Here is a 24009-nt window from a genome sequence, read left to right as displayed (position 1 = left end):
CAATTGCAACAGCTGCAGTGCTCACAGATTTTCATGAGAAGCAATATGGACATTAATCTCACCCAATGTGTTGGTTCTTGAGCTGAAGAACACATAGGGATTTCCTCTTCCCTAGCACAATGCACCTGAAAACAGAAGTCTGATCTTGTTCACTTACAAATACCTCCCTTCTGGGTCCACTTTGAGTAGTTCTTCTTTTTCTACCACTTAGTTTGTTTCTTCTCACCAGATTACTGGTTCCCCTGGGGACTTGCTGTTTACCACTTCTGAACCCTGACACAAGCCATCCACCCACCTCTTCCATCCAAATAGAACAGAGCAGAGTGGTGAGGAGGGTGGGCTCTGAATGAACAAAACCAGACACCATTTCTGGCTTCACCACTGACAGGCTAGAAATGTTGGACAACACGCTTCCCCTTTCTGGGCTATAATTTCCTCATCTATAAAATGTAAATAACTAGTAAGAGTGCCTTCTGGTTATATAAAGAACTGAGCTGAGGTGAAAAGGTTGCCCTTCCACATCAAACACACAGAGAAATATGACACACAATATAGCAAAAAAGTAAAACATTTAAATACATTACCAAACTCATAAATAATAGAAGGAAAATTCCCAAGTTCCAGAAACAGAATGGAAACTCAGAGACTGGGTAGAAAATGGTGGACAGATGGACAGAAATTGGCGAAGGCCTTCATGATGGGAGTCATGTTTCGGGTCTCTGTCAGGAAAGGTGCTGAACTTGAGTACCCTACTTAGAGCTGTTGGCACAAAGTGCCATCAGACCATGGAATTGGTCTTCAAATACTCCTTCCATTGGTCTGAAGGCATGATAAGAAAGCTACCCATGACCAGCCAGGTGCCACGGGCAGAAATTTAGACCTATAAGAAATCTCAGACTCTAGTTTAACATTTTCCACCTGGGGAAAGCAAAGAAAGCTAAGAATTTAGCACAAAAAAAATATTCGATCTTGGTAAAAATCCATTGACCTCTAGAAGAAGTAAACTCAGATCACTCTCTAAGGGAGCTGATACTCCCTGAGGATGAGTCAGAAAACAATTTCCAAACATCCAATAAGTCACACAAGGGGAAATTGGCAACGAATAGAAGGAAATGGCCATACAAAACAGAGCTCGAATAACATGAAAATTATTTTAAAACAAATATTTTTCGTCTTAAAGAGAGAAAGAATATAAACATAAGACATTATGAGAACATTTTAAAGAATTTTAAGAAAAATATCTGTTGAGAACCAAATAGAACTCTGGATAAGAAACACGTAGCCATTGCAATATATACAATCATACTTCATGCCTGGGTCAAAGGCAGGTTATTATTCATAGCTGAGGAAATAATTGAAAAATAAGAATGTTGTGCTGATGCTTGGATATTTTCACAGGAGACAACCAAATGGGAAATAAGCAAGATGAAAGAACTGGAGAGTAGGGTGAGATGGGCCCACGAGGGGCTAACGGGAATTCTAAGGGAACACAGAAAATGAAGGAGGAGGGAAGAAATATCAAAATAGAGATTGTATGATGGGTTAACCAGAATTTAAGGGCTGAAGTCTCAGAATGAAGGACCATTCTTAGTCTTAAAAAAAAAAAGAACAATAACAATAACAAAAAAAACCCTCCTAGTTATACTAATAGTGTAGTAACTCTCCCAGATACACTATAATCTGTTTTATAGTGACAGAATGTGAAAACAAATCATTTGGATCAAAACATCAAAATCTCCTGAGAAAAGGCAGATTATTCACAAAGAAATGACCATAACATAGAGAAGTCTCCCTGTTAGCGATAACGGATGCCCGGAAACAGTAGAACAATATCTTCAAAGAGCTAAGGAAACTCTTTGCTCATCTAGATTTCTATACTCATCTAAATCCTCACACAGGAATGAGGAATAGTGAAGAAATCTTTCACCTCAAAAAGACTGAGTTTCTTATTCACAGTCTCAGGTCAACTACTTCTACAGAATAACATTCTGCTAAAAGAACCTTAAGCCCCGATGGAAAGATAAGGATTCAAAAAGAGAAAAGAAATTGGCAAACACCTTGGTAAAGCTAACGTATTGTTAAGAAGAAGAATATTAAGCAAATTGGGCGGGGGTGGTTAAAACAAGTTGAAACTAAAGAACAAAAACATGGAAGTAGAGATTCAGAAAAAGCTAAAAATATTTTAGGTATTGTTTACAAAGAGATGAAAGATATCAATTAATTTTAGACTCTTTTTTTGGCGAGGGGTGAGGTACAGGGATTGAACTCAGGGACACTCAACTACTGAGCCACATCACCAGCCCCATTTTATATTTTATTTATAGACAGGGTCTCCCTGAGTTGCTTAGACTCTCTCTTCTGCTGAGGCTAGCTTTGAACTTGCAATCCTCCTGCCTCAGCCTCCCAAGCCACTGCACCCAGCAATTTCAGCCTTTCTAATACACACATGTTAAAGATGTAAGGCAACTGTTGCAAGAACAGAAATAGAATGTTGAACTTCTACAGGGAAGTAAAAGCAAGAATAAAGAAAGCCTAATTCATCAGATAAGGAACAGAAAGGGAATGGGGGAAAGAGGTTAGAGAAACAGAAAACACAAAATTGTTTCTTAAAGCACATACACATCTGAATACATGTGCACAGATTCAACTTCCCTCTGAAAAGACAAACTATTAAACTGCACTGTTCTTTTTGTGATCGCAAGATAGGCTGTTCACAAAGACGTACCTAAACAGAAGGGCACAGAAAGGTTAAAAACAAAGGGATCAGAAAATAATATACCTCACAAATGTCAGCACAGAGAATCCCTCCTGCCCCTCTTGGGTTGACAGCCTATTTCTAAAATTCATTTGGTAGAAGACCATGAAATTATGAAAAAGGTAAACAAGGAGACAGATCTTGCCTTACTAAGTATCAAGATGCATTTTAAATCATAGTAATTAAAACCCTGTGGTATTGGCATGAAAATGGACGAAACAGACTAAAGGAAGAGAAGATTCAGCCCACGGACTTGTAGAGACACAACAGCTCTAAGAACTAGCAGAAAGACGAGACACAAGTGAAGTCAGTCCTATGGAACACCTGACTGTTCAACTGGAAATGAGTACAAGTAGACAGACCCCCTACGTGGGTCCATATACAAAAAGTGAATTCCATAAGGATTAAAAAAATCTTCATCTGAAAAACCAGACTTTTTAGACATTTTAGAAAATGTTCTAGATGAAGCAAACTATCTTTGTGACATTAGAAGAGGAAGTCACAAAAGTCAAATCTGATGAAGAAAAAGCTTGGTCTATTTGAGTGAAAGAAACATGTTAGAATGACAAAAAAAAATAAAATAAAGTTAATCTGTGAGCAACAGATCAGAGAAAGATGGATGAGGGTCCAAATTATAAAAGAACCATGACACACAAAAAAAACAAATATTTACCTAAAACTATTACTATGGGATTAAGATTTCAACATGGGGGAAAACATAGACATTCAATCTATAACAGTATCTAAAAGCACAATTCCCTATGTGATCTATAATTCATACGGTAATATTAGTGTCTAATACGTAGTTTGATATATGAAGTTCCAAGTATTCTACACATTCCATCCCTCCAAAATATACATGGTGAAACCCTGTCCCCCAGAGGGACGGTATCAGAAATAGGAGCTTCGGAGGTGAGAGGGTGCTGAGTGTGGAGCCTGCATGAATGAGATTATGCTCTTATGAGAGAGCCCCAGAAAGCCCCCTTGGCCTTGTGCCATGTAAAGTGACAATGAGAAGATATTGTTTGGACACGGGCGCAGGTCCTCACCAGGCACCAATTCTGCCAGCATCTTGATCTCAGACTTCCTAGCCTCCAGCATGATGCGAAATAATTTTCTGTTGTTTAATAAGCTACCCCGTCTATGGCATTTTGTCATAGCAGCCCCTAATGGACTTTTTAGTTTGTATAATTGACCATAATTTAAAACAAAGAAAAGGAAACTTATCTTTCTGAAATTCACACTGAGTCTTTGATTATCAGACATTTAATCAATGGAGAGTTGCCTCCAAGCAAAAATCTCCTTTATGTTGTAAATACTATGTATATATATTTAAAATTAATTTTTTTTTTTTTAGAAAAAAAAGTGTTGTCTTTGGCAATTCAATTATAAAAGGAAAAGATCAGGTGGCAGAAATCGGGGGAAAAAGTAGTACCACATAACACTATCCCTTCACCACATCTCTGTTATCTCATTTAAAGATCGTGGGCCACTCTAGTTCTTTACATCTGATGCCCAGGCCAGAGTGGCCCCTTTCAGTTACACACACACACACACACACACACACACACACACACACGGCTTTCCTGCCTCAGGACCTTCACTCCACTGTTCCATCAAGTCTTGAGCACATATACCCCTGCTCCTCGGTGGTCTCATTCTAGAATTTCATAACTTCAGAGATGCCTTTGGGGGGTCCTGCTGCCTGAGTCTTCACTCTTCCCTTGCTTATGACTCTCAGTCCATGTGCCCTCTTCATTTCCTTTATAGAACTTATCACCATTCATTATATATGTGTGTGCTTGTGTGTGGTTTTCGTCCTTCTGTCCCGTGACCGCAGGGATGCTGGTCATTTTATTCACAATGTGTACTAGTATGAACACTGCCGGGCACCTAGAAGGCACTCACGATTATGTGAGAGTGTGTGTGGATGTGTTTATTTACATTTGATTGAATAAAAAATAATTTCTCAAGGGAAATTTTGCCCTGAGCCAAGATGGACCCTGGGCGTCTCCCTTTTCACCAGTGGAAAGAAGGTTACAATAATCGTGGAGGGCACTTGCAAAGCGGGCAGGCTACACTCAGATGGTAAGAAACTTAATGAGAGATGATTGAACACAGCCAAGGGCATGTGGGGGCGGGAAGGACATGATGGTGACTTGGGAACGGGGATCTCTCTCAAACCATCGCTCGGCTCCAGTAATAGGAAAATGAAAAACAGGCCCAGCTCTTAGAAGCTAATTGTTTAAGATGTGATTTAGAAGGAAAGGAGAGGAGGAAGGAAGGAAGGATAGAAAAGGGAAGGGAAGAGAATGAGAAGGAAGAAACCCAATGTTCTTGGTGGTTTTATTCTATGCAATTAAGAGCAACGTATCACCAGGGAGGAGGGAACTTTAATGAAATACTTGGAAGACTTTACTGACGGAACTAAAGCAATGTGTGCTGCTCTTTGAGAAAGATCTTATTGAACAGTTGGCCACCAATCCCAGTCACCGATGGCAAAGACTCTCTGTGTATAAATTATTCATCAAGAACTGGTGGCACCACCTTCTTCTCCATCTCCTGCCGCTGCTTCTTCTCAGAGTCCTTTCTTTATCTCCTCTTTTAATTATCTTTTCTTTTTAGACATACATGACAGTATAGTGCATTTTAGCATATTATACACACATGAGGTATAACTTATTCTAATTAGGATCCCATTCTTGTGGTTGTACATGATGTGAAGTTACTCTGGTGGTATATTCATGTATAAGGATAGGAAAAGTTAGGTCTGATTCATTCTACTGTCTTTCCTATATCTCTCCCCCTCCCTTCCCTTCACTCCCCTTTGTCTGATCCAATGAATTTCTATTCTTCCTCTTTCCACCCTCCCTTATTGTGGGTTAAGATACACATATCAGAGAGAAGATTCAGCCTTTCATTTTTGAGGACTGGCTTATTTCACTTAGCATGATAATTTCCAGTTCCATCCATTTATTGGCAAATGCTAAATTTCATTCTTCTTTATGGCTGAGTAATAGTTCATCTTGTATATATATATATATATATATATATATATATATATATATATATACCCCATTTTCTTTATCCATTCATCTATTGAAGAACACCTAGGCTACTTCTATAGCTCAGCTATTGTGAATTGAGTTACTATAAGTATTGATGTGACTCCATCACTGTAGTATAATGATTTTAAGTCCTCTGGGTATAAAATCAGGAGTGGAATAACTGGGTCAAATGGCAGTTCCATTTTCTGAGGAATCTCCATACTTCTGTTCAGAGTAGTTGCACCAATTTGCAGTCCCACTAGCAATGTATAAGTGTACCTTTTCCCCCCACATCCTCACCAACATTTATTGTTACTTGTATTCTTGATAATTGCCATTCTGACTGGAGTGAGCTGAAACCTCAGTGTGGTTTTAATTTGCATTTCTCTAATTGCTAGAGACGTTGAGCATTTTTTTCACATCTTTGTTGACCAATCATATTTCCTCTTCTGTGAAGTGCCTGTTCAGTTCCTCTGCCCATTTATTGATTGGGTTATTTGTTCTTCTGTGTTAGGTTTTTTTACTTATTTGTATATCCTGGAGATTAATGCTCTGTCTGAGGTGCAGATGGCAAAGATTTTCCTATTCTGAAGGCTGCTGTCTCTACGAGTTCTTGATTGTTTCCTTTCCTATGAAGGAACTTTTTAGTTTGATGCCATCCCTTTGGTTGATTCTTGATCTTACTAAGAAGTAAAGCTTTAGGAGTCTTATTGAGGAAGTCTGTTCCTAAGCTGACATGATAAAAAAAAAAACGGGCCTACTTTTTCCTATAGTAAGCACAGGGCTAAACCAAAAATTAAACCAATGTAGTGCTCGGGAAAACAAAGGTTGTCCTAAGGAGTAACAGTCAACTGTGTTTCTTTGATTAAAAAGAAAAAAAAAAAAAGCTTAATTTAAAAGGCATCTATCACCAAAGAGTTTCACAGCACCCCACCCGCTTTCTTGTTTTAGACATTTGATCTCTGTGCTGTTGTATTGATTACTTCTTCCACTGGTGCAGAGGAAAAGGATTTATATCTACATATTCTAATATCCCTCACTTACACACATACACTCCCCTCCACCGCCACCTTCCTGATCTAACAATTTTTGGGTAAACCGACATTCAGGGTTAATAATATTACTACCATGCAAATAGTTGTAGTTCAGGTGGTGAAAAAAATTCATGTACAAGGTCAGTCAATAAAATGTCTACAATTGTAAAAAAAAAATCAATCCTTCTTCAGCATATTTATGTGTAAGGAAGCAAAATTGGGAAGAGTCCACTAAGAGTTGAAAGTTGCCACTTCTGGGAGTGTTACGTGATGTTAGGGAACAGGACCTTGTAGGTCTGTTTGAATTTTTACAACATAATGGTTATTCTCTGATAGTACTTTTAATTAAAACGGAAAAATTATAATCTCCAGGGAGCTGTTTCCCTAAAAGTCTTTTTTTTTTTTGTATTTTTTTTTTAATTTTAGGAAACGTGTCCTTGAAATTAAAAAAAAAAAAAGTCCATTTAAGGATCAAATAATTTATTCTGAAAAACTGAAAAATCAAGTTAATGTAATATATATTTGGGACTCAGGCCATTTGGCCAAAAGAGGTTGACACACTGCACTTACTGTTTTTTCTTTTATCTTTTTCTTTCTCCACCCCCCTCATTTTTCTGTTTATCATCATGTTTCACTTCCAAAATTATTTGGAAACTGAAAATGCATATTGAAATTTAGCATGGCCATCTTTGAATCAGTAAAATCTCTTTAGTCATATTTCCTCTTGGTTGTGAACAATGAAAGGAGAAAGTTTAAAAGAAGACTGTGCACATATAAGTCTATGAACCAGTTTTTAATTTCTCATCTAAAGCCCAGTTCTTCTTGGAGTTTGCCTTCAGGGAGTGAGGGAAACAAAGATAAAAAGGTATTTGGGATCATTGATTTTCATAATTCTAACACATAAAATTACAGTTAGGAATATTTGTCCATATAGGTCTCCACAATTTGAGGTAAGTAACAAGTGTACTCCAAATTACTAAGCATGCTTGCTCTTTTTTCTTTCTGTAAATAAGAAAACTTGAAACTATTTCTCTGAAAAAAAAATTGCAAAACAAAATTTGATTTACTATTTAATCATCTAAGCTGCTGCTACAGGTGAGTTGAACTAGCCAGAAAATTATCCAGAGAATTTATACTCAGGGACTTGATAAAATTAGATTGAATATGTAAAGTCCAAATGTTGGGAGGGGGAAAGCAATTTAAAAACTAGGGGAGCCATTACTACCAAGCACTGGTATTCTGTTTTGTGAATCCTACATTTAATAATAGGACATGATAAAAAAAAAAAAAAGATTGGAATTGGGATTTTGATCCTAGATCTGCCACTCATATGACATTGGACAGCAGACTGGCCAATTTTCTCCTCTGAGCTTCTGTTTTCATCTGTAAAAATGAGAGGATCAGACTGGTTGATCTCTGAAATTTCTTTCAAATCTCAGGAGAATATAAAAATCACATAAGAAATATAACAAGAACCTCCTCTTTCTCCATGTATGCATCTCCCAGCTTAATTTTGTATAATTGTATGCAGGCATCTGAAAAACCCTTGCAGTCTTCAGGGAACTGACCATCAATTACAGCAGGAAATGTAGTAGTCTAATTTGAGCTAACTCTTAAATATCATCAGCAAGACTCAAAGCTTGGATGCATCTCAATTACCCCCACAAATTATGGGTGTGGTGTCAAACATAATCCAAAATATTTCCACTTAGCTTTAGGATCCATTATATTTGATGGTTTGCAGCAGCAGACTCAAATTAACATTTTGGTTTCCCAGGGCTGAAAATTTGTTGCTCTAATTACATAGGCAAATGATCTCGTCTAAAAATATGCCTAGCTCTAGAGAAGGGACCCTTGTCTTTGAATTCAACATAGTCCTTGAATTTCTAAGGGCTGATTTTATACAGAGACCTAGTGACATAGGAATAGAAGAGGCCTTTGTGGGGTTTGCTCAGCTCACAATTCTCCTTTCTCTGAAAAAGGCTCTCCACTCTGCTCCCCTGGGTCCCAGGGATGGGACTCTGGAAGCCACGTTTTTAGCTATAGAAAGCCTAGGATTCAGCTGATTGGACAATGGCTGAGCACCACAACAAAACGGAGCCAATCAGAGCCCCTCCTTGGGAATGTATAACTGTGACTCAGAGAGTAAAATCTTAATATGGAATCACTCATAAGGAAACTATATAAACTCAGAACTGGGACATAGTGATTGTCTTAGGAGCAGATGAGTTACAGCTGATTTGCAAAGACAACAAATGAAAAACATTCTCAGAGAAAAGCAGAAATGAAAAAAAAATAGAGAAACCCTGTTTTCTGGGCTGCTCATGGTTTTCCATGTCTAATCTTTTTTGAGTCACAGCTGCATCGTTGTCATTGGCTTTTAGGACATTATATTATATTGTCCTGTATATTAAATTCTTCCTTCTTACTTAGACTAATTCAAGCTGCTTTCTATTACTAACAACAACAACAACAAAAGTCTTTCTTTGGGTTTTGAAGTGGCTTTTTCAAACCAGATTGGGAACTCTAATGGAGAAATCTTTTCAAGTGCTTTTCTCCCCACAACCTCTTTTAATCTGAATTAACTTGTGGCTTGACCAGACAGAGAAGTTGCTTGGCTTCTGAGAGTTTCAAATAACTAAAAGATGACCGCATGTCGAGAAATTGTATCTTTTTGTTTTTCTGTGCCAATCTCTATCAATTGGGATGACATATGGCTTTTATGAGGCTGAAGAGAGGGTCACAGTGGTGGAAATCTTTCTGGTGATGTCCAATAACATTCCTGAATCAGGAACAGGTTAATACCTAATAATTAATTATTTTCTGGAATAATGGCTAGATATTCCTAAGAACAAAGAAACGAGGGAGCCACTGCTGTATTATGGCTGCCATGTATTTATTTATTTTCAAGATATGTGGTATACACACACACACACACACACACACCTTTATTTATTTATTTTTATGTGGTACTGAGGATCAAACCCAGTACTTCACAAACTAGGCAAGCGTTCTGCCACTGAGTCACAAACCCAGCCCAGTGGCCATTTATTGATTGCCTCCAGATAGCTGCAAAACCTATACCCTTTTCTGCAGAAACTGAAACTCCAAACTTCTGGGAAAACGAGAGCAGGTATTACAATAAGGGAGGGGCAGCTGGTGTGAAGCTTCATCTTTACAAGTGTCTTCACTTCTGTGAATTTTAGCCTTTTCATTCTTTCGATCTCATCAGAAATAAAGAGAATCTAGCATCTGGGTCTACTATAGATCTATGTGCTACTGGGTCTCCCTTCCCTAGACAGGGCACTAATCTGTTTGTGCTTCTACTTCCTTAGCAGTACCCTGGGGTGCTGATCATGCATACCTCACAGGGAGGGTTGTTTCAAGGCTGTTATTAGAGAAGGAGCTTAGGAGAGAACCTGGCACATAGGGACACTCAAGTGATGATTGCTGTTGTTATTCTTTATTTTAATCATTCCTGAGGAATCTTTCTAACCAGTTGGCTAGTTATCACGTATCTCATTGCTACTATTGTATCTGACCACTATCAATGATGTAGTTCGTGGGACTTGTTGGACAAGTGTGTGACTATAACCCAAACCAAATACATGTAATGATAAGACATTCAAGTTCAATTCCACTAAAAGTAAATCATTAAACTGGAGTAACTTAAAGCATTATTGGGTAATGAAGAACAGAGCTAAAGAAAGCCTATAGGCAGCCCCTGGTACATTTTTGGACCGACCACAGTTAATATTTGTTCTATGAGAGTAGCTTCCCATGTGGTTTTTACACATCTGACTTTTATGTAATGAGGACAAGCTGTTGAAAATCTATAGACATAAGAAAAGAAAAAAAATGGACATCCTCTATTTGTTTCAGTTCTAATATTGCTCACAGATCAGACCTTCTGGACTTCCATACTTCTGGTTCCAGAAAATTCTGAATGTATAAACCAATTGTTTCTGTGAGCATCCGGAAGAAGAAAACTGCTACGGAGTACAAGAGCAGATGGTGGTTTCTTCTGCACCTTTTCAGGGTAGCATCAGAGGAGAGAAGATGCTGTTCATTAAAACAGAATGACCCTCATTGAACCACTCCACCCCAGGCATAGTCTGGGAAGATCTAGAAATTTTTTTAAAAGTTAATTGCTCTGTACAATTAAGGGAGAAGAACTTTGAATCTCAAAAGCCAACTCAGGCAAGATAGCACAAAGAAAAGAGAGATGAAAAGTTATGAGCCATAAGAAGGAAGGCCAGCCCTTCATAAAAGCAGGAAGACATTCCCTATGGCAGAAGAGATGATGAATTTTAAGACAGTAACATCTAGTATTCTTATATCTAATATTTAAGCTGCTGTCTACATGGTGCTGTCCTGTAAGATCTGTTACCCCCTTGGGCGCCAATTGCTGGGTTTCTGTTTGCGACTAAAAGGCTCAGGGGTCATTCCAGTTAAACTGGGCTAACTGGGCTGCACGAAATAGCCACACAAGAGACACAAATACCTTTTTCTTTGGGATCGCTGTGATGGCTCCTCTGACCTTAAGGGTCCCCAGAAAGAGAGAGAGCAAGGCACCCGCTGACCCCTTTTATTGAGGAGAAACTATTCAAATGAGGCAAGGGGTCAAGTTTCAGGGAGCTGAGTCTATCTTCATGATGTCCACTGTCAGCAGGTTGACTGACACCTGGGTAGGCCACACCCAAGGGCACAGTAAGAGAAGGGGACACACACAAGGCACTTCCACGGAAGATTCTATCCTAAACAGGGCAAGGGGTTATATTACAAAGGAACAGGTGAGCATAGCTTCACCCATGGGGCTGTAGCAAGACACACCGATGCATAGACACCGACCCTCGCACCCAAGAAGGGTGCCACATTTCTGCAACTGAGAGCCTCAGCACCCAGCCAGGGAGTGTAACTCCGTCACGTGTAAGGTTGGCCTCCCACACCCAAGCTTCAAGTAAAAGAGATAAAGAAAGAATTCAAAAAGCAGAACTCAAGAGCAAGAGTGAGGAAGCACACTGGGACATGAGCAAAGTCGTGAAATACCAGAAAAATCCACGGGTGTGACTATTCCATAGCCATGTCATCTATGGAGTTTAAAAATAAAGGCTGGTCCCAGAAGGGAGAGCACTTGGGCTCACACAAATGACCGGTGGGTTACGAGATGCAGGGCGCATTCCTCCAGAAGGGAGAGACACCTGTCCACGTCATGCGAATGACCCCATGAATGTTATCTCCTCATCTTCAACCTTATCTTACCATTGTCCCATTTGTTTAGTCCCTTCTTGGGTCCCGTTTCCGGATGATTGTGTCGTCTCCACTTATTATAGTGTTTACATTCCGCTTCTGAAACAATTATATCTACTACAGCACGGAGTGTATGTAGAACAATGACTGTGTGTACTGATGAGTCGTGGGAATAAAAGTCATCTATCCAAAGTAGAGTTGGGTTTCAAAGGAAAAATAATAATAATTTAATTGGTTTTTTGTTTTGTTTTCGTTTTTACTCTGACATTTATTTCTTCCAAGGGGTCAGCGGACACGTAACACTCTCGTTTTTATTGAGACCAAAAGTTAAGCAACGAGAAGATCATGAATGCCACAAATATTTATGGGCCGCAACTCAGAATGAATGGCCCAGCCAGGAAGTAGGATCCCAGACAGGAATAATGAATTCAGTTAGAGAAACAGAAATGAAAAAAAAAAAAAAAATGGTGGCCTGTGTAGACACAAGGCTAAGATAATATAAAGAGATATCAAAGGATCCACCTTAGGGAGATACAAAAACTTCAAAGGAAGGTGATGACAGGAGCAAGTTTTTATGAATGGGTGGGTCTTTGCCCAGCCAACAGGAGAGAGAGGGCACAAGGGGAAGGCAAGGGCCTGAATCTACATGCAACCCTCACCTGAGCAAGGAATGCTGGCAGATGTGGGCCTAGCAAGAGAAAAGAGAAAGGCAGCAATGGGGGACTGTGGAAGTCCTGGCATGACAGATGTATGGCCTTGATTTTGAGAACTGCGGAACAAAAGCTGATAGAAATCTGCATGATTAAGAAAATAGGTGCTTTGGGGGAGGAAAAAAAAAAATGGGCCGGAAGGAGATAGAAATGAAGTCTGTAAGTACAAATGTCTCAACTACAGTAATGACCAGGGGGAGGGCCGGAAAGTCAGATCATTATTATTAGGTCTGAATAGAACGTCTCTATTTGATTTCCTGTGCCCAGCTGCCTGAATCTGATGTCGAACTCGCCTCACCAAAGAGGGTCAAAACAACTTCACTTATTTCTGCCGCCCTGGTCAATTTCTAATTCCCAGATGGAAAGTTCTACCTCAAAGCAATTTCTTCTGCTCCCCTGCATTTGTAACTGCCTCTGGAACAGTCTGCATGAAGGAGCTCCGCTGCCCCTGAGCTTCCCATCCCTATTGCTCCAGCGAAAACCTCCTGCCTCCACAAAGATTTCAATTGCAGAAGTGGGACCCCAAGGCCTCCTCTGTGAATGGCAGAGTAGGGAGTAAAGTGGATCTGAGTTCCCAGAGCAGCACTCACTGTCCTGAGCTGAACTGGTCAGCAATCCTCCTCTCCCCACTTCCTGACCTCCACCACCATGGGCAATCTCTGAAGAGGACCCTATCCTGCCCCAAGCAATCCAAATGGCCTTCTGCCAAATCCCCCACGGGAGTCTGCAGATCCTGGTGGGTGACTTGGAAAGCTTTTTTGTTTTTAGGTCAAATTTTCTCTTTTGTTTCTCTTTCCCTTTCTCAGACATGGAGGCGAGCTCAGTTTTCAGGTTGAGGGTGGACTATGGGTTAAAAACCTCCTCCCTAAAGGGACCTCTATGAGTCTTATTGGAAACAGTCTCCGTTGAGTTAACAAGGTGGCCAAGGATGTAGATATAAAACAATAGGAAATGAAGACTTATCTGCATAGCTGAGCTGTATCTACATCAGCCTACTTATTTAGAAGGAAAAGTTGTGTTTACCATCATATAAAATATTTTTAATGGAAAATTAGTTATGAGATGTTGGGAAAAGTTCAGCTAATTGTTTGCAAAACCAGCTGGCTTAAGGAAAAAAAGAACATATTCTGAGTGGTACCATCTTTGTATGGTTATTATGTGCTTCAGTCTGAAGAAACCTACCAAGGATAGTCCTGTCTCATGTTCCCTTTTTCTCTTCAGAGTAAATATCAACGTCTGTGAGCTCTTCTTCATGCAATTTTCAATATTCAGTGCTAGACAGTCTCAGAACCAATGTCTAAGAGAGATCCTTGTAGGTACAAATTAGGACTCCAAAACCCAGAGAGGTTAAGCGACTTATCCTAGGTTGCTTGAGAAGTTTGTGGCAGAGCTTCAAGTCCACTCAGATGTCCTTAACCCTTTAGGTACATTTCTTTGCACGCAAAATACATTTTTTTCCAGAGACCTTAGCAGAAGAAGAAAAAACAAATAAGTAATAAGTTAAATAATCACACCTGCCTGAGATGATACCCAAGTTGGTTAAAAAAAAAAAAAGAAAAAAATGTTGGTATTGATTTGCATGTTCACATATATGAAAAAAAACACTAGCTAGGCATTTATGATGTGCCTCACAGGGGGCTGGATGCTAGGATAACAATGAGACAACACTAACCAGGCTTTTAAGGGTTCCACGGTCCAGATAGCAAGACACACTAAAATAATGAATATTTTGTGCTCTAATCCTGGGGTGTGCAAAGTTCCAGGATTACTGAGGCTGAAAAGTGAAAGCAATATTTTAGGGTTCTGATCACTGGCTGAAATGTTTCCAGGGCAGGAGAGAAAAACAGGGCATTTCCAACTAAGGCCTGCCTAGGCTCACACATGAAGCTGCGAAGATACAGGCCCAAAGATGGGGTAGTCCTAGTCTGGGGCAAGGTCTGCAGAGTCTGGTATCTGCCAAAGATGGGGTAGTCCTAGTCTGGGGCAAGGTCTGCAGAGTCTGGTATCTGCCACTTCTACTAAGATGACTGCTTTCTGAGAATAGATACAAGGCTTCCAAACCTAAGTTGCTAGTTCCCATCTTCAGTGATCTGTTTGAGTTGGCTTTTTTTTTTCCCCTGACTGTAAAATGGTCTACAAGAGAAAATTCCTGTTCCATGTGCGCCCTCTCTTGGTGAGAGTTCACCTACAGCCTTTTCCTCCAAAAAAAAAAAAAAAAAATTATATATATATAATATATATATATATTATATATATAATATATATAGGCAAAGTGTGCAAACTGATATATATACATATATATTACATGTGTATATATATTACATATTACATGTGTATATATATTTCAAGGATACATGTGTGTGTATCCAAAAAGGAAATATTTCATTATATTTCAGGAATATCTAGGCAGACAGACAGACAGATAGATGTTCCTGATTAGAATTGCGTACAGCTCCCTCCTACAGATTTAAGAATAAGGCACAACTCCCCTGACAGTTACTTCAGTTGGCAATAAGAGTAGGCATGGGGGGGGGGGGGGCAGAAGCATGGACTGAGAGAAACAAGGTCTCATAGGCCTGATGACCTCAGGATTTTGCGTCTCTGCTTATTCAATCAGTAAATTGCACTACATGATCTTAGTCCTCCTTCTCTGATGTTCCCTGACCTCCAGAAGCATGGGTCTTGTGTCTTGGATGAACGTAAAGTGCTTGGTATTTTGATGACATTGATAGAAGTTAATGATTCTGAATAAGCCAGAGAATCTGCACCAGGAGAAAAATATTGTTTCTGGCTGTGGCAGTTTTAGCCTCTGAATTTTCCACAGCAGCCAGAGATAATTGGCCCAAACAAGTTTCCCTTTTACTTCTTCTCACATTTTTAACTGTAAAGAGCCTATTTGAAGATGGTAAATAATGTGAATACATCCTGCAGAATCACTACCGATTTCTGCAATCCACCCCCAACATCCCTTTAAACTAAAACACTGCCAGCAACATATCATCCAAACTCTGCTTTTTGAGCACAAGAGGGGACTCAAGAGGGTATCTTCTTCCTAGATGATTTCATTTTTCCAGCGTGCAATGGAATGGTTAAGTGTGCTGGCAAGCCGCCTGCTAAGGAGAGTGCAGAGATGACCCCTAAGGTGGTGGGATCTTGAAATCTGGAAATGCTCCAGCTTGCAATGTTCCACCGATCATTCTGGCAAATGCATAATTAAGGGGGAAACAGTTACTGGAAATAGAGAAGGAGGCAGAGTGTGGAAGCAAACTGTGAGTGGTCATATGGAGGGGAGGGGAGTCATTTGTTTTTTCCGTCGTTGCCCAAAGAATGTCACTGATGATGAAAAGAATTGAACTGGAAAATGAGAAAACTCCATTATTCTCCAAGCCACTATTGTTCCTTTCCTGCTCCTGATGGGAAAAGAAAATTGGACCCTAAACCTTAGGCTTGCACAGGGTCGTGGTCTTTGGGTGCCCTCTACTGGCGGGGAGAAAGACGGCAGCTGCCTTTGAGGAGGAAAGAAGAGGACCATCCAGAAACTGGGGGTGGGGGGGGTGGGGGGGTGCTGAGATTCAACAATAATTGTTACATAATAAGAGCAAAAGAAAAAAAAGTGGGAGGATGGCGGGGGAGAAAAAGGGACAGAAAAATCCTAAAAGTTCTTTCCAAGGCTGCAGCCAGAAACATGGACTCATAAAAGAGCACCTTCCTGAGTCCACAGGACTAGATGATCAAATGGAAGGAACTCCTAGAAATGTCTACAGGAGGGCAGCTCTCAGCACCAGATGGATGCTGAAAGGAGGTGTGATGAAAGAGGGAGAAAACGGAGGGAGAGAGAAAAAGAGCACTAACTGGCCCAAACCATTTTTCCCTCCAACCTGTCGTCTTAACAGAATGACTGGTACTCACTCTCATCTTCATAAGAGACAGAATTGTGTATGTTTGAACCCCTGAAAAAGACAACAAGAAGTTCTACTACTTTGACTTTTTACGGAGTCTTACACCTTCTGAATTGTTCTACCATGATGGAGTATTCTTTGTGGTGTGGACCATTTAAATTCGGAAGCGCAGGGTGCCTGGATCAAGGATTTCCCATTTAGGGGTGGAAGGAGGCGTCTTTGGCTCCTCAGGAGGAGAGAGCTGCTCTGACAGTTTGTTTCACTTCACTGAAAGCACAATGGATCATAGGTCAGGACAGACAGAACCAATACTTTTAATAGTTCCCTACCAGATGTGACATACAAGCTGGCAATTATGACTGAGAGACATTTGAAACTGACCTTTATACTCCACAACAAATACCTGATTTGGTACTAGGATAATTGAGAATGATCGGACTCCCTTGACAGATACCTTAAGCTTGCTCTAGTATATCAGTCAATGAGGCTGGAGTAACGAATAGACCCCTTCAATACTTTTTTTTTTATTTGCTTATGTATCAGTCCTAAGGAGGAGTTCCTGCCCCACAGGCAGCTGTTCTCACAGTGACTCAGGGCCCCAGGTCTCTTTTATTCGAGGCTCTGCTATCCTATAGGCCCTCACCATCGTATGCATTTGATTAGAGGAACATACAAACCAAGAAATCACATCCTCCATCATTTGCACTCACTTTCCATTGGCTAGTGCTTAGGCCACCCCTACCTGGAGGAGATGCCAGGAAATGCAGTCTAGTTATGTGCCCAAGAAGATTAACACAGATTTTGGTGACCAAGTTCTAGTTTACGGCTACCAGAACTTTTAGAGTCCAATTTGTGTTATCTCTCCTGATAATTCACCCTATCGAAATCCTTCCTTCCTATAAAATTCTTCAGGTTAGCATATCACCACACTTCTAAATCATAGCCCTAACATTTACGAATTCTATTACTTTGGACAAACTCCATAATATCTCTAACCTTCATTTCCTTCGTTTATTAAATGAGGATAATAACAGTAATTACCTTATAGTAACATCAGGATGAAATGAACTAACATACATAATATATTCAACAAGAGGCCGGCTCTTAATTAGAATGGCCACATTTATTCTTTCCTTCTTCAACCTAGATTGTTCCTTTTCTTTCAAATCAGCAAAAAGCAGATTAATAAATCTCTACTGCATTTTCATTTTGTTCAGAGTACCATAGGTAGTAGATATTTTTATCCCTCGCCTCAGTGAATTAAATCTATTTTGATGATGAAACATGAAACTGATGAGAAATTAAGTCTTCAAAGGATGCTTAGAGACTATTGAGTCATCAAAAGAAGAATTTTAATAAGAAGGTAAATTATTAATTCCTAAATTACTTTTGCATGCAATGGAAGTTTCAAAAGACAAAGTTCATGTAAAACTGCATGGGGAAGGTCGGATTTAGACTTGGTCTTGAGGAGTGAATTCTAGCTATAGAGTACAGGTAAGCATGAGAACAGAAGACAGTATAGGAAATTAGAGTGACAATAATAAATAAGTAAATCGAGTTAGGGAAAATCTGAGAGACAAGAAATGATATAAATTTTCTAGACATAGGTGAAGAGTAAAAAATAAAGCAGGAAAGGTAATTTTTTTTTTGCTAATAGGTAAGGTAAGAACTTGCCCTGGCAGGTCAGGGAGTAACCTAAATGTGCAGAAAAAAACATTCTGAAGATAAAGGGACACATATTAAAGGAGGCAGAGAGCAAGAGTTAAGCACAGGCTCCAGACCCACAGCCTGAATTCAAATCTTGGCTCTGTCATGTACAAACTTATGACCTTGAACAACTTTCTCAGCCTCTCTATGCCTCAGTTTTCTCATCTGTAAAATAAATGATAATCTTTTAGAGTTGGTGTGAAGATGAGATGACTTAGTGCATGTCAAGGAGTTGGGAAGGAACCTAGCACACAGTCAGCCCTCAGTCAGGGTTAGTCACTACAATAATGGCAATATAGTGATCCTCTTTCTTTTATGTGACCCTTCATTGCATCAGGATTGAAATCAAACTGGCTTCATACAATTGCTACTAGTACTAAGACAACCTTTTCCTCTCAGAAATAATGAACTCCCAGGCACCCCTGGACTCGGGGATCTCTGGTGTCTTCTGGGTGTCCTAATTTCCTCTTCTTATAAAGAAACTAATCGGCCCCTGTAATCCCAGGGGCTTGGGAGGCTAAGGCAGGAGGATCACATGTTAGCAACTTAGCAAGGCCCTAAGAAATTTAGCAAGATCCTGTCTCAAAATAAAAAATATAAAGGTCTAGGGACGTGGCTCAATGGTTAAGCATCCCTGGGTTCAATCACTGGTAACAAGAAAGAAGGAAGAGGAAGAGGAAGGGAAGAAACCAGACTGGATTCAGGCTGTTATGGTTTGCCTAGGAGGAGTCCCTCACAGAAATGCTCATGTGAGACAATGTAGCAACATTCGGAAGTGAAATGGTTAGATTATGAAAACTATACACTGGTCAGTGATTTAATTCATTCAATTAATAATTTAAATGGATTACTAGGTGGTAAACGTAGGCAAGTAGGGCATGGCTAGAGGAATTAGGTCACTAGAGGCATGCCTTTGGCAATTCTTTTGTCCACTGATATCTCTCTCTCTCTCTCTCTCTCTGTCTTTTCTGGGTGCCATTGGCTGAGCAGCTTTCCTCCACCATTCCCTTCCACCTTGCCTCACCTTGGGACCAGAGCTACGGTGTTGACTGTAAACCAAGACGTCTCAAACCATGAGACTAAAATAAACTTTTCCTCCTCTAAGTTGATCTTGTCAGGTGTTTATAGCCCCCAAAAGCCAACTAACACAGAATGGATAATAGAAGTAGGGTGACTAACTAAATTGATGGTATGGTTCAGAAACTTTTGGAACTTGTTTGTGGGAGGAGTTTAGAAAACTTGGGTAATGCAGGCTAGAGAAGACTTAGAATTTTGTAAATAGAGCTTAATGAGTGATTCTGCTAGGAGCTCAGAAGATCAGAATGCTAGTAGTAATGCAGACTGTAAAGACTGTGCTCATGAGGTTTCAGAAGGGAATGAGGAAAATTGGACTGGAGGCCATTTATGTTACATTCTGACAGAGAACTTGTGTACATTTTGTCCATGTCCTAAGACTTTCTGTGAATTTAAAGATTATTAATTAACCTGATGGAGGAAGTTTAAGAGAGTACAGCACTCAAGCGATGCATAGGTGCTGCTGGTAGCTTTGATTCAGGTTTACTGTAATCATCAGGAGAAGGACTCTAGAAGAAAGATTTTTAAAACTTGCAGTTTGGCCAGAGAAACACATGTAAACTGAAACCAAGGAAACTGTGGTTGTTGAAGACATCACCACAACTAAAGAGATGCTAAGTACTTTGCACAGAAACAATGGGAAAAATGCCTGAGAGCATCTCAAGAATCAGCAAGACCATACCCATGGCTGGCTCAAGGGTGTAAAAATAAAAATTCATTTAAGAGAACTTACAGGCATCTTGCTCATATATGGGGGGGGCCTAGGAAGTTGTTTCCCTGGAATTCATTTCACTGTGCTCAGCCACCCAGGCACTCAGGCCACTTTAGCCATGGTCAAGGGGGTCTGGCTATTGCTCAAGCTGGTGGAAGATCTTGGCATCATCCATTTGTGCTGGTTCTGCAGGAATTCAAGATGCTAGAGTTAAGGGGTCATGGAAGATTTCACCCAGATTTCAAAGAAAATCCTAGGAGTGCAGATGAAGTTGAGCAGAATGGAATCCCTGTGGGCTATCCCTGAGAAGGTGATGTGACATATAAAGCTGTGAGAAGGAAGCCAAAGCTCCAGTAGAGACCTCCAAGATTAAGAGATGCCAAAAACATAGAAAATCTGCCAAGATAGCCTTCTGGGTTTGGACAGAGCCCACCTAAGGCCATATGAGGTACAATCATCGAAGTCATAGGGATGGGGATGTACAAGCCCTTTGGAGATAACAGCTGTCACATGTTCCAGATGCCAGCTACGGGACCCAATGTTTGTCTAGCAGGGTTTCCATCTTGTTTTAGGCCCATCCCTTCTTTCTAGGCTGCTATTCCTTCACTCTGCAAGGGAAATGCTTACTCTGTGCCATTATGTTTGTATTCTACATATTTAACTTGCTCTTGATCTTTAAAGCTTTACAGAGTCTCACAGCCAAGTGTTTGCCTTCACGCTGAGATGAGACTTGGACCTTTAGGCAATGCAGGAACTGTTAAGACTGTGGGGACTCTTACAGACAGACTAAATGCATTTTGCACCATGAGAGGGACATGAGCTTTGAGGGGCCAGGGGTAGAATCTGTTATGTTTTGGATATGAGGTGCCCCCAGCAAAAACTCATGTCAGGCTATGAAGCAGTGTTCAGAGGTGAAATGATTATGAGAGCTTTAGCTTGGTCGGTGGGTTAATCCATTTGATTAAAAATTTATTGGGCAATAAATGTCAAGAGCATCTCTTTTGTCACCACTCTCTCACAGTAAATAGTCTGATAACTTATCAAGAAAGGCAAGAGGTATTTTTGTGAATGACTCCATTCTTTCATTTCCCAAATATGTATTTAATGCTCAGAGTGTGCCATGCTCTGGGCAGTGTGCAAGGATACAGCAATGAATAGACAAACTCCCTGCTGTCGTCTAGAGAACTTTTCAATAAGGGGAATCACACAGCATCCCTCAGAGTATGTAGAGTGAGGACAAGTGCAATGGAGGAGAATAATTGAGATAAGAGGTACTCCATGCAGGGAGGGTTGCTGTTCTATAAGTTGTCATAGACAGCCTCTCTCATAAATTCATATCTGAGCAATGGCCCGAAGGAAGCTCAGGAACAAAAAAAATAATGCAGATGATTAGTGAAAGAACATTCCAGCAGACAGAATAGCAAGTACTAAGGTTCTGGGGTAGAAGTGATTTAGAGGGTCCAAGGAACACTAAAGTGGCTCCAATAGAATAGGTGAGGGACAAACCTCCTGGAAGTGAGAAGAAAGAGGTAGGTCAGGCCACCTCGTACTGTGCTTTCTCATCCTTGCAAGAATGCTGGGTTTTACTGGAGTGAAATGGGATGCCTTCGAAGGTTTTATGCACATTCTTTTATACATATGTTATTATGTGATTCTAACATAATCTGACTTGTGTTTTCAAAGGCTCACTCGAGTTATGCTGAAAATAGTCCAGGTAAAGGCAATGGGGAAAGCTGAGCAGATAGTCTAGTTGCAAGTCAAGTCTGGAGATAACAGAGGTTTGGCACAAAGTTGAAACAGTGAGGTCTGGATTCTTAGTATAATTTAAATGTAGAGCCACCAGGACTCTCTGCTGTCCCATATGGTACCCGAGCCTCCCTCTCGGTTGCTTTTGGCATCCTGGCAAAGTTTTAGTTGCATCTGAGCATTCTTTCTATCTTGGAGCCAAGTATACATCTTAAATCCATGCATGTCCTCCCAAGTCCAATCTACATATCCAAATAAATGAACACTAACATTACATACATTCCACTTGGGAAAGTGGATAAAGATATAGTAGGCATCGTTAGCCATTAGCCATCTATACCCTCCCTAATCACGGGTTATAAAAAAGTCCAAAGTCAAAAGCATTGCAGAAAATTCCTCCAGATGGTATGAGACTCGGATAAGGAAATGCAGAATACCATTATGAGTGTGAAACATTTCTAACCAGAAAAGGGAAAGAGAGCAGAATAAAGAAAAGCAAACCAGGGAAGTGATAAAATTCGCTCTCCCTAAAACTGGGTAACTCGAATGGTGCAATTGGTTTTTTTTGTGTGTTTTTTTTGCACTGATACATGCAAAAGCAAGCTTACAAAAAATGGTCTTCTAACCGCTGAACTTAAGGGAAATTGGTGTCATCTTAGTTTTTCTTATTTAAAATGGAGCATGTAACCTGGTTCTGCTCATCTCTCTTTCCCTGATTTTTGCTCATACGTTCACCTTTAAATCAACATTAATTTTTATGAAGCAAAAATTACTATGACTATGATTGGCATCCTCTTTATGGAAAAGTGACTGTCCTGAGGACACTGGTTCCACACTAGACATATATAATAATGGAAGCTGGTTTTTTCTCTAGAAACTTGAGCCTCCCGGAAAATATCCACTCCCTAATTCCTGAAACCCATGAATGTTACCTTACATGGCAATTTATGCAGATGTGATTAAATTAAGTTTCTTGAAATGAGGCAATTATACTAAATTATCTAGGTGGGATAAAAGTGTAGTCACATTATACCCTTATAAGAGGGAGGCACTGCACGAAAGTCAAATCAAAATGGATCAAAGACTTCATAATTAGACCTTGCAACTGCTAGAAGAAAACACAAAGTCAACACTCCAATATATTGGTGCCACCCCAACTTCCTTAATAAGACTCCCAAAGTATAAGAAGTAAAACCAAGAATCACTGTGTGAGATGCTATCAAATAAAAATAAAATAAAATAAACTCCTGCACAGCAAAGGAAATGTTTAAGATTGTAAAGAAAAAGCCAACAGAAATGGGAGAAAATCTTTGCCAGCTACTCCTCCAATAGAGCATTATTACCTAGAATATATATTTTTAAAAAACTCAAAAAACAAATAGCTCAAGCAATAAATTGACAAAAAAGCTGAACAGAAACTTCTCAAAAGAAGAAATGCAAATGTCCAACAAATATATGAAAAAAAATGTTCCACAGCTCTAACCATCAGGAAGATGCAAATCAAAACTATGCTAAGATTTCATCTCCTTCCTGTCAAAAGGGCAATTATCAAGAACACAAATAATAATGAAGGCGGAAGAGGATGTGAAGGACAAGGTCCACTTGCACATTGTTGGGGGACTGCAGACTGCAAACATGGTGGAAAGCAGTATGGAGATTCCTCAAAAAACTAGGGATGGAACCACCATATGGCCCAGCTAATCTGCTCATTAGTATTTTTTTCCAAAAAAAAAAACAACTAAAATCAGCATACTATAGCAATTCAGCCACCTCAATGTTGATAGCAGCATAATTCACAATAGCTAAATTATGGAATCAACCCAGATGCCCATTGATAGATGAATGGGTTAAGAAATTGTGGTATATATACACAATGGAGTTCTACTCAGTCATGAAGAAGAATGAAAGTTTGGCAGTTGCTGGTAAATAAGGGAAAATGGACACCAATCATGCTCAGTGAAATAAGCCAGATTCAGAAACTCCAAGTTGAATGTATTCTCTCATGTGTGGAAGCTAGAGTGAAATAAAGGAAAGGAGGAGGTAAGGATAGAATATCATAAAGCTAGAGGAAAGAA

Source organism: Ictidomys tridecemlineatus, chromosome 3 (genome assembly GCF_052094955.1).
Source record: "Ictidomys tridecemlineatus isolate mIctTri1 chromosome 3, mIctTri1.hap1, whole genome shotgun sequence".
NCBI classification, from domain to species: Eukaryota; Metazoa; Chordata; class Mammalia; order Rodentia; family Sciuridae; genus Ictidomys; species Ictidomys tridecemlineatus.
Note: the sequence above shows the minus strand (reverse complement) of the source record.